Here is an 11,588-nt window from a genome sequence, read left to right on the forward strand (position 1 = left end):
TTAGTGGTGCTGTTTTGGAACAGCATGAGCCTTTTGGAGCATGGGACTTGAGGCCTACAGGCCAGCTCTACTCCCTGCCTCTGCTTCTGGCTAGAGGTCCTGCTTCCTGATTTACTAGGATGACAGCAAGCAGCTTCATGCTCCCACTGATGCAGACAGGAGGTGGTCCTGGGCCATATTTTCCCAGCCATGAGGGATGTATTTCCTGAACAGAGATCCATAATAAATCCTTCCAGTTTGGCCAGTTATCTAGCACAAGGAAGAAACGGTACATGACAAACAGATCCCCCCCCCAATCTGTTTACTATCCCAAACCCTAACAGAAAACAGTGCCGACCTAACTACTTTGACCAACTCAGTGACGTATGGTTATGAGAAGTCCCTGGATCATTTCATATGTAGCCACATGTGAAAAGTCGATAGGAACCAGAAATGCCAACAAGCATCAAGTCCCTTACTTAAGCAAACCATCTTTCCCAGCATTGTCCTCCACTGACAGACTTTCATCAAGCTTCTGAACCTTGGTGCACTCCCTCATAAAAATCTAGTTTAATGAAACCTTGATTAATCAGTTTACTGAGAATCCCCATTTTCAATAGATTCCTAGTCTTCTTATCAACCTCAAAGGATACCTGGGGAGCTTGACCTGTGTTCAGCAGGAATCCTGTCAAGTCAAGCTAGCCAGATTCCTCTCACTATTTTATATCTTACCAATTTCCCATGCACAGACACTCTGCTCCACAGCTGTAGGTTACCATTCTCTCTTGCTGCATTGAGAATCAGAGCATCTCTTCCCCACCACAAAGCTCCCTGCCTGGTCACTCCACCTGCTGAGATGCTCCTGAATACATTGGTCCTCGCCTTGCCTTAACGGGAGTTGTTGCATTTTTTTTTTCCCATTGATATCCTCTCTATGAGGGCTTTGCTTCACACCTCCCAGCTAGACTTGAAATGATGTAAGACTATTCTAAGAAACCATCTTCGGGGAGGGGAGTGTTTAGCTATCCTCCAGATAATCTGACAAGGAAGGCTGGGAGGAGTTCAGAAGCCAGGAGGAGCCCTTTTCATCTACAAGGACCAGGTGCTTGGGTCCTGGGAAGATGATCAACGGGTAAAGGGCTTGCTAAGCAAGCATGAGGATCTGATTTTGGATCCCAGAACCCCCATAAAAATTTGGGCATGGAGGTACCCACCTGTAATCCTAGTGCTAGGGAGGCAGAGCCAAGAGGATCCCTAGGACATGAATGGACACTCTTGCCCATTCTGTGAGTTCCAGGCTCAAATACCCTGTCTCAAAAAATTAAAGAGGAAAGAGGGAGAGGAAAACGCCCACTCAAAACATCTACTCTGGATCTCCACATATGCACACATGTGTATGCACACCTACACACACACACACACACACACACACACACACACACATACATAAACATGCATACACTACACTACACACCTACAAGCCTGATGCTTAGGTACACAGAAAGTAGTAGGCAGCACTACAGAGCTAGATGCTATGGAATTAGGGACTAGGCTTTAGGAGGGACTTGAGTCCCAACCCAGATTCAGTCTCTCACTAGCTGTGACCTGGGAAGGTCCTATGCCTCAGTTCTCTTTCAAGATACACAGAGATTATACTAATCTCAGGAGCTTGAATAAGTTAACAATAATGCAATTGGTGTTGGTACACAGTGTTACCTTAGTCTTAGTTAAATAAAAACTAATTTTACCTGGGGATGTAGCAAGGTAGAGTGCTGGCCAATCACTCAGGGGACCTTGGGTTTGATCCCAAACACCACTGAAGAAGCAATTCTAAAGGCTGCTGGTCGGGGTTGAGGGCAGCCTCCCCTTCAACACTTGCAGATTGGTACTGGTATTCTTCTAAGCTGTGAGAAGTTCACCTGCTCTCAAAGCTCAGTGTCTCTGAATGGAGCAGCAGAGGCCACCTGTTCATCTCCTAAGCAAAGTTACAGTACTTGGAGCACTAAATAAAAGAAGCTCCCCCACAAGCCAACAAACCTTCAATAGAGAAAAATGATGACGGCTTTGATGCACCAGGTGCACCAGACCATTCATTTCTTCACTTGTAGATCAAACAAATAGAAGAATCAGGCCAAACTAGGTTTTTCTAAGATTAAAGTCAACAACTTTCTGGGTATGGGGAAGAAAAGTGAACAACATACAGGTAAGAGAAGTCACCATTTAAAATGTGTGGGAAACACCTAAACCTGTTAAAATGGCGTCATTGTCACCCACTGGTGTCTTTTCTACGATCACTTTGTAAATAACAGACTCTAAGCTTGGACGTCTACCTGGTGCATCCTGATTTCCTCCCATAAGCATGGCTAGCCAGGCCACCCTCCCAGTTCCCTTCCAGAAGAACCCAGCTGCACTGGTTCTCACTCCTCTGAGGTCCTGCTAGCTCGTTGATCTGTCACACCAATTATGGGTTTGGTTGAAGTTTCAGGAAATGAAAATCTGATCCGCTGGCAGTTTTCCCAGCTTGGGAGCCCTCTGAAAGGAGCAATGACTTGGTGCTTGAAATTCATGCAAGGAGGAAGCCAAGAGCCCAGCAGGTGAATTGTCAAGGGAAAGCCATCAGAGGCAGAAGCTGGCAGAGACTCCTAATCTGTCCAGTGAGCCCCTGACCCACCAAACACGGAAGCCAGAAATATGAAGAAGGCCCAGCTCAGCTACCATGAACTTTGGAAGAGGAGAGGGTAGCCTGAACTTTCCAAAAATGATGAAAGGAGTGATGCCCACACTAAGTGGGATCCACAAAGGTGTGTCAAAAAGAGCCAGGGAATCACATTCAGTCCTGGCCATCTTCTAAACAGGGATTTCTACAGACCCATGTGACTGTGACACCTATGCACTGACTTCTGAAAGGAGCAAGACATAACCAGACAAGGGATCGGTCCTGTCATTTAAAGAACCCTAATGCTTGTCTTTGACCTTGGAGAGCCAGCCATAAGGAAACCCTTTGGGAAACTGTCCTTTAAGGGGCAGGAAAACAAATGAGGACAAGGTTCCTAAGGGTCCTTGGATGGCAGCCTTGTCCACTCCATCTCATTGGAACACAGTGCCCTGGTGCTGTCTAGTGAGAGCCTATAAATCACCTGTTCAGCTGTCACACAATGGGACAATGCTGTCGAATCCAGTCTCAGCCCATAACATTAAAAAAAAAAAACCACTTTCTCTAATAAGAACTGCCTTGTAGTCCTTTCCTCTCTGCAAATGAGGACAGACTCATTGATACTAACTTATATTCAAGAATGTGGGATGGCCCAAATAATTGAAGTCCACTGATGTCATCACACACCACTTCACACTGGTTCCTTCCTGAGTTCCCCAGAGAGCCAGGTACTGTTCAAGCTGCCAGAGGTGGGAGGGGATCCCCAGAATCTGTGCCTTTTTTCCACATCTGTCAGCACACTGCCACCATCATCAGATACTGTGCAGCCAATAAACACACTGAACAAAACCATGGCTCAAATCATATCATAAGATACTCTCTCTTTAGGGACACAGTGCACTGTTAGGAGGAGGCTAGGCAATCGTATCGGGAGAAGGTTTGAGACAGTTAGCATAAACAAGTACCTGACATGGGGATCCTGCCCTAGCGGGGAGAGGTATTTAAAGAGGCACTTGTACCATCAGACTACCAAAACAGTGGACCTGGAAGAATTAAGACTTCCTCAGAAACCCCAAAGAAGGAAAAGGCTGAAGCTGGTGCCAACCAGAGGAACTTACTTCCCAGAAAGAGATTTCACACAGTTCTCACAGCTTATACAGCCACCTTGTAGGAGAGACCGAGGCTGATGCAGTGATGGATCAGATAACGTGGAACCATACCTTGAGCAGGACTGCTTAGGTACGCTTACTTCCTGTCCACTATTTAAACATAGATCTCATGTAAGGACCTCCAAAATGAACTTAGGGTCACTGGACCCTTTTATTTGTTCCTTTTCCCAGTGTGGCCAAATAATAAATCTCCTTTCTCTGCTCTTCACTATGGCTTGTCTCTTTAACTGGTGTATTGGAGATGAGTGGCTGGGCCAGGCTTCTTGGGAGTGCCAGCTCTGGTAACTAGAGGAAGAGAAAGAAAGAAAAACAAATCACCTCATAAGAGGCGAGCCCACACCATCTGAATTTCTTTTTCTATGAATGCCTCCTTGTCCCAAGAATATTACAAACTTTTTAGGGCAGGAATTAAGTCTTGTTCCTTTCTTTTTTTTCTTTAATCTATCTTTGTGCCATACCAAAAATAAATAAATAAATAAATAAATGTATCAGTGTGTGTGTGTATTTATGTGTGTCTCTGTGTGTGCTTGTACTGCTTAATTTTTTTGTCAACTTGACACAAGCTAGAGTCATCTGGGAAGAGGCACCCTCAGTTGAGAAAATGCCTCTATCAGACTGTCCTATAAGAAAGTCTATGGGGCGATTTTCTGATGATTGAAGTGGGAGGACCCAGGCCACCACGGGCAGTGTCACCTGGGGAAGGTAGTCAAAGCAGGTTGAGCAAGCCATGTGGAACAAGCCAGAAAGCAAAGTTCCTCAATGGCTCTGCTTCAGTTCCTGCCTCTAGATTCCTGACCTAAGTTCCCTGGCTGATGGACTGTAAACTATAAGCTTAGATAAACCCTTTTCTCCAGGAGTTGTTTGAGTCATGGTGTTTTTTGTTTGTTTAATCACAGTAATAGAGAAGCAAACTAGGAATAAACACACAGAAACACACATGCTCACACACATACATGCACACATAAATAGACACACATACACATATGCACATGTGGTGTTGTATTCCTCCAAATATTGTGCATGCTAATAAACTTATCTGTGGTCAGAGACAGAGCAGCCACAATATTAAACATAAAGGATAGGCAGTGGTAGCACATGCCTTTAATCCTAGCATTCCAGAGGCAGAAATCCATGTTTTCAAGGATACAGACAGGTATGGTGGCTCATCACACCTTTAATCCCAGAAAGCGAGCCTTTAATCCCAGGGAGTGGTGGTAGAAAGCAGAAAGGTATATAAGGCGTGAGGACCAGAAACTAGAAGCATTTGGCTGGTTAAGCATTCAGGCTTTTGAGCAGCAATTCAGCTGAGACCCATTCTGGATGAGGACTCAGAGGTCTCCAGTCTGAGGAGACAAGACCAGCTGAGGATCCGGCGAGGTGAGATAGCTGTGGCTTGTTCCGTCTCTCTGATCTACCAGCATTGACTCCAATAACTGGCCTCGGGTTTGATCTTATTAATAAGAACTGTTAAGATTCATGCTGCATGCACACATATATACAAATGCACATACACACAGAGACATGCACATACACATTTGCACACACACAGACCACAGAAACTCACAGATAGACACATACACACACACACACACACACACACACACACACACACACACAAGCACACGCACATTTTTTGGTTTTGGTTTGGTTTGGTTTTTCTTTTAGTTTCAGAGGCTATATGAGTAAGATAAAACTGAACAGCCAGGGATGGGAAACCCACACCAGGACATTACCAGCTTCACAAGTTGGACGCAGTGGGAGACCCCAAAGACTGCAGGTACACAGAGCTAAGTGTATATCTAACAGAGACAGGCAGAAAGTCATGGCAGGGAACTCCTCAACACACATCCAGGCCCCTGGCCTTGCCCAGGCCACTCTGTTTAATGAGGATACTGAGTAATAAATGGGATGTCATAAAGACTGAGTGATAGCATGCGCTCCAGCTCTGAGCTCAATGTGACAGAAAACAGGCTTTGCCTTCCAGCATTTATGCTGCTGCTATGTGGAAAAGAGACCCGATTCAGGCCATGTGAACCCAGAGGCTGGCCTTGGGATTGAGGATTGTCGGAATTAGCCAGAAGGCAGGCTTTGACTGAGCCCAGGGAAACCAAGTTTCCCAAATATTCAAAAGTGCAGCAGAGGATGGAAGGTACTAGGAAAGTGCAGATTCCTCAAAGCACAAGACCTAGGCTGGGAAGGTAGGGTTTCCACGGCATTCTAGAACACAAATGACTAAGCATTAGCTACAAGGCCAGATGTGGTGACCTTTAAAGTCACTGCCGATTCACTATAACGTATTGTCGACAGCGAACTTGAACACTTTTCAGAGCTGTTTAGAGGGACCTCCAACTTTGTGGTCCCTAGAAATCATCTCCTGTGTCCTGGACCTCAGATTATTCAGATCCCATATGAGCTCAGATAAGAGTTCAGAGCCACCTGCCTGGACACCCCTTGGAAAGCAAGGGCCGTAAATTAAAGGGAAATTGACTCTCTGTGTTGTACCGTGGGTAAACAAGCAATCACAAAGCCAGACTTGTTTCATCTGCCAATTCAGCTCACCTGAAAATCCTTCTGTGTCACCGTCCCACTCCTCAGTCACAGCATGGAGGCTAAGCCATCTGTCTACCCATTGTCTTTGCGTAAATTTCTACAGCCACAAGCCTTTGCTGGTCTTCACACACTAGGTGCCTTGTTATCCTACCCTGCCCCTTGAGCCCAAGCCCCTGTGCCTGATAGCTCACCTGTGTACACAAGGAAGGCCAGCAGACTTCCTCCCTTCCCCCACTGTCTACAGGGAGAACAGAAGAGTCTCTTGGCCACCCGACCTCTTCAAAGTCCATCCCATGAACAATGTAGGACACTGACAATATACATGGCCTGCAGTTGCCCACATGGATTCTCCTCTTAAGATGTCTCTATGCATTACTGTTTCTTTCTCCTGTCGATCACCTGCTGGAAGAAGCAAGCTCCAGGTCCAGCTCTACTTCCTTCCAGAATTCCAGGCCTACTCCCAGAGGCATCCTTTAGGATGGCCACTGTGATCAGATGGGACTCTAATGACCGTGTTCCTCCCCGAGAACCCACAGGCAGGTTTAGACCATAGTTGCCCCTGGCATGAGGTTACACATGAACCACCCTCTTTCATAACCAGGTCCACTACACTTAGGGCTGCACATAAAGGCTCCCCAAGTCAGCCTTTGCAGGTCTCAACTCTTAGGATCACGATACTCTGAACTCCAATCCTCCAAGGCCCCTGAACTAGTCCTAGGGATGGCCCCTAGGGAGGAGGAACCAACAAACAAGGCTTAGCAACTTCAGCCTTAAGGACAGCTAGGGGAACAATTAGGTGAGAACAGTGGATGGGAAAGCCTCCCCATAAGCTGTGTGGCTCCCTGGGAGCTCTCCTGCCCACCCCAGATGCTTCCTTTGCCCTCCCCACCAGCAGGGCCAGTTTCCAGTCTTTCAGGAACCCAAACTGGCCAGTCATTTGACTGACTAGACACCTTTCCTCCCTTCCTTAATGCCCAGTGCTTGGACTGACCAGGAGTTCTCAGACACAGAACTTTCTGCAGAGCTTACAAAAAACTCCTGGTTCCCACTTTCAAGGTTTGATGAGTACTCAGAACCTGAGCAATGACCTCATATTAAGGAACCCCTACCCCTATCCCTCACTTTCCTAAGCTCCCTCAATACTTAAATGCAAAGAGTGATGTAGTCAACTAGATTCTTGATTTCTATTTCATGGTAGCTCCTGGCCCCAGGCTGGGCTCATTGCTTGAGAGCAGTCCACTCAGACAATAAAGAAGTTGGTACTGGAACTCCATACTTCATATATCCAGGCTTCATCACCTGCAGGACAGTTGCACAAGTGTCTGTCACTCAGTGACCCTATAACCCAGGGATTCAGCCTTCTGGCCCATTTAGTAATGCCCAGGCCCTGGCCACTGTGGAGCTGCAGAAAGAGATGGATGGGCCTATGAGGTTAGGAAGCATGGCAGCCTGGCCCCAGAGCACCTGAGGTATCCAGATTCCCTAGACTTCAATCTCAGTTTCCCTCTCCACTTCTCTTGACTTGCTGCCACACTGTGATCTCAGGACTAAGGGGTGGAAAAGAACTGAAACTCTTCGCAGATGGTCAACATCTCTGCCTAAGACTCCAATGCTTATAGTGTTGACCTACTGAGGCAGCCCCTGTGCTATGCCCTGATTCTGCCCCTTTAGTCCCATCGGGGTACCAGACAAGCTACGTAACCTTTGCATCAGCCTCCCTATAGCTGAAGTGAGGCAAACAGATTATAAAGAACTCACTATGTCGTCCCTCTACAAAGTGTCACACCACTGTATGCAGCTATTGTACCAGTGTGGCCAAACAGCCTCCTCCAATGACTGCAATGCCACAGGCAAACAAACTCGGGGCTCTGCACTTGACTCCAAGACCTTGCTGCTGGAAAGCCGACAAAGGTGTGTGTGTGTGTGTGTGTGTGTGTGTGTGTGTAGGACATGTATATTTAGGACCAAAGCTGGGAATGAGCTGAGAATATAGGCCAGAGATGCCTAAAAAGACCAGACTAAGATATGAGTCCCAGCTTCCATAGGAGATCCCCAGCTCTTGAGAACACCCCTCAATTGAGAACTTGGTCTCCTGCCTTGGTGATACTCCAGCCCCCCCTTCCTTCCTTCTGTCTTTAGACAGGGTCTGACTTGATGGCCTTGGACTCACAGAGTGCCAGATGTGCCTGCCTCTACTTCCCAAGTTGTGGAATTAAAGATAATTCTCACCACACCTGGCTTCTGAGTTTTCATTCTAACATCATATGAAGGTCACTGGAAGGAGCCCCCAAGCACCTCTTCAGTAGAAGCACAGGAAAGGTGAGGAGTAGGTAACCTTGCTTACCTGGAGGTTCTTCACCACCCACCACTGCAGCTGCTTAGCAGCCTGGGATCTTTTATTCCCTGTGTCCCCCGCAAAACTGCCCAGCCCTCGGCCTTCCTGACAGGAAGGAAGCTGTTATAACCCTCAGTTACAGAAGAACCTCTCTCCTCCTCCCAAGCCAGGTAAACAACCCCCACCTCACTTTGGATTTTCAGAACTCCTTGTTAAGTGGCCTGCCCTTTGAAACTTTCCACAATGCCTGGCTCTTGCCGGCTAGAAGCTGAAGGAGTCAGCACTGGATGGATTGTTTTAGCCCCAGGACTAAGGTAAGTATTTGCATGCAAGATTTTCAAGCCCAACCAACCCTTGTAGGGTCTCCTGCTTTCCAGGCCCACTTAGGGCTGCCAAGCTTGCTTTTCAAACAAGCTGCCAGAGACCTATGCGCTCAGGACGGAATTAAGGGCCATCAGGAAGGGCCTGGGCTCTCAGCAAGCAAAAGCCCAGCTACAAGCCACCCACAACGTCTGGGGCACGGACACACAAATTTTCAGTCCGTGGGACAGTTAATTTCTTCAGCTGGGCTCGCGGGTCCTCACACACCGCGCCCGTTGCCTAGCTGGCACATTGGGTCATGCTGCTACCATTCCAAGTCCCACCCGATAAGAAGCATGTGCTCTGTGGTCAGCCTTCACCTGAATGGGCAGTTCGCGCCTGGCAGCAGGGCCGGCTTCTCCAGTGCCGGCTCCTCCAGAACCCACTCCAATGAGTGCCCAGGGCCAAGGCAGCCTGGCCTGCACCATCGACGCGGGTCACCGCACGGGACCGCTGGAGCACTCCCTACCCCCAATTGGCGGGCAGTTCGCGTCTTGACAGGGTCCCCAGGGCCCCACAGCGCCGCCTGTATCGGTCCTGGCATCTCAGCCAGTTTCCAGTTTCTCTCCACCTCGGTAGGGCCCAAGGAGCGGAAGGAGTTCAGGTAACCTGCCAGACCGCCGAGATTTTCCCGAAACAAAGAGAACGGCGAACGAATCTCTGCATCTGAGTCCTAGTAAGTGACTGTATACAGTAGGTGATACGACCCAGGAGCCTGCTCCACCGAAGGACCCCACCCCAGGGACCCTCTGCTCCAAGCCCTTAGCCAGGAGATGGCAGGACCACAAGCCAAGCCGCTAATCTATGGCGTCGGCCTGGGGTCTCAGTCATGGGATCTGGGTCTCCAGGCCCTCTCCCAGTCCCCAGAATGTGTTCCCGGTCCGCTCAGTCCCGAGATGGTCGCACCTGTCGCGCCCTGGCCTCGCCTAACCCGCTGTACCCTAGACGCCCCTGCCCGGCACCACCGGGCGGACCCGGGTCACCCCCATTTCCCCTCCCAGGCCGGGACCCAGTGCGGAGACCACGAGTTTGTCCCGCCTGCCGCTCACCTGCTGCGCTCCCCGCCCCTCTCCGCCTGTGCCCAAGCTTCTGGCTTCCTTGTCCGTCCCAAGTCCCTGACCTTCGCTTAAATCTCCGGAGGCGGCGTCCCAGGAGCCAGGGCAACACCCCTAAACGCAGGTGCCGGGTCACCTCGGCCAGGAGGAGGGGACGGCCCGGAGCTGCGGCTGTCCGGGGAAAGGAGGAGGAGTTTCCCCGAGGGAAGCCCAGGGAGCGCTCCTCCCCTACATGGCCGGACCAGAAGGGACCCAAGGCATTTCCTTGGCCGCGACCCGCCTCCTGAGCAGCGCACCCTCGAGGCCCAGGCCCATAGGACCGCTAGGGTCCCGGCGCGATATCGTCTTTAGACTGCAGTGTGAATGAAAGGGGAAGACCTAAGGGAGCGCTACTCTGGTCCCTTGCAAGCCCGGGAGCCACTAGTTCCCAGCCCCGGCAGGCTCTAGTCTGAAGACACCAAGAAGGCATCTAAGCAGGGCCCAGTTGGCAACATCACCTCTCAGCTCCCGGGCTAAAGACCCTCCCCAGTGTGCCCAGGCTTTCCTCCCGAAGAACACCCCCACCTCCGCTCCCAAAGTCCCCTGGGAAGTTTCCAGAGGGGTGGGATGTTATTTGTACCGAGGGTGGGGCAAAGTGAGGCGGGGGATGCGTTCTGTGCCGTCTGTAAGACCCAGTCTTCCCCTACTTCAGGTGACCAGCACAGTCTCCTAAGCAACTCTCCCTCTGACACACGGAGCAGCTAGCTGGTGATTTTGCGAAACTGAAGAAGACGCTGGAGGAGCCCGGAAAAAAACCGCCCCTTTTGTAGTGTGCGGTTCACAATTACAAAAAACGGCCTCTTTGTACAGGTGTCTGTACCAAGAAGAGAGCTGCTCTATGGCAACTTTTATCCGCCCAGTCTTTCTCTCCAGGCTTTCCCCCCAGCCCATCCCCATTTGCCTCAACAGATCCCCATAGTTTGCCTCCACAACCTACCCATGAAGCAAACCTCTTTTTCTCTGTAGCACCTGGTGGAGTATATAAGGTTAGGCCTTGGACAATCTCACAATCACAGGTTGATTTTTGTCTTTTGAGACAAGGTCTCACTTAGCCCTGGCTGTCCTGGAACTTGCTATACAGGCCAGGCTGGCCTATCTCTGCCTCCCATGTGCTAGAATCAAAGGTGTGCACAGCGAGAAGGGCATTGGAGGTTGAAAATTTTATGGAGTTTTACAGGACTCTCTTTCATGTCCACATAAATTGAAATGATTTTTTCTCCTGTTGATCTGTTGTGCCAGTTTAAAGAATAAACGCCCCTCCAAAAAAAAAAATGGTATGAAAGCATTTTCTCACTTTAGTAACAGGCACTTATGAAGTATTTCTGTTCCAAAACTCTGGTTACATCCACACAGCACACAAGTGTAGCCAGAGTTTTTCTCTCTGGGTCCCGCCAATCCCCAGCAGTCCCTCAGCCCACTTATAAAATAAATAAATAAAATACAGACGC

General features: G+C 49.2%; 1 protein-coding gene across 8 annotated transcripts in view; it reads right to left on the minus strand.

Annotated features, from left to right (window-relative positions):
• Positions 1-10,237, minus strand: part of Tmprss2 (transmembrane serine protease 2) — a 39,982-nt gene extending 29,745 nt beyond the window's left edge. For 3 of the 8 annotated variants that reach the window (XM_076549315.1, XM_076549314.1, XM_015991310.3), the window contains exon 1: positions 10,096-10,229. The gene's annotated coding sequence lies outside the window, so the exon portion shown is untranslated. Of the gene's footprint in view, positions 1-3,750; positions 4,087-10,095 lie in introns of all 8 variants that reach the window. The other 5 variants (XM_076549313.1, XM_076549310.1, XM_076549311.1 and 2 more) reach the window with 4 other exon arrangements.
• Positions 10,238-11,588: the final 1,351 nt, after the last annotated feature.

This window comes from Peromyscus maniculatus, chromosome 12 (genome assembly GCF_049852395.1).
Source record: "Peromyscus maniculatus bairdii isolate BWxNUB_F1_BW_parent chromosome 12, HU_Pman_BW_mat_3.1, whole genome shotgun sequence".
Classification (NCBI taxonomy): Eukaryota; Metazoa; Chordata; class Mammalia; order Rodentia; family Cricetidae; genus Peromyscus; species Peromyscus maniculatus.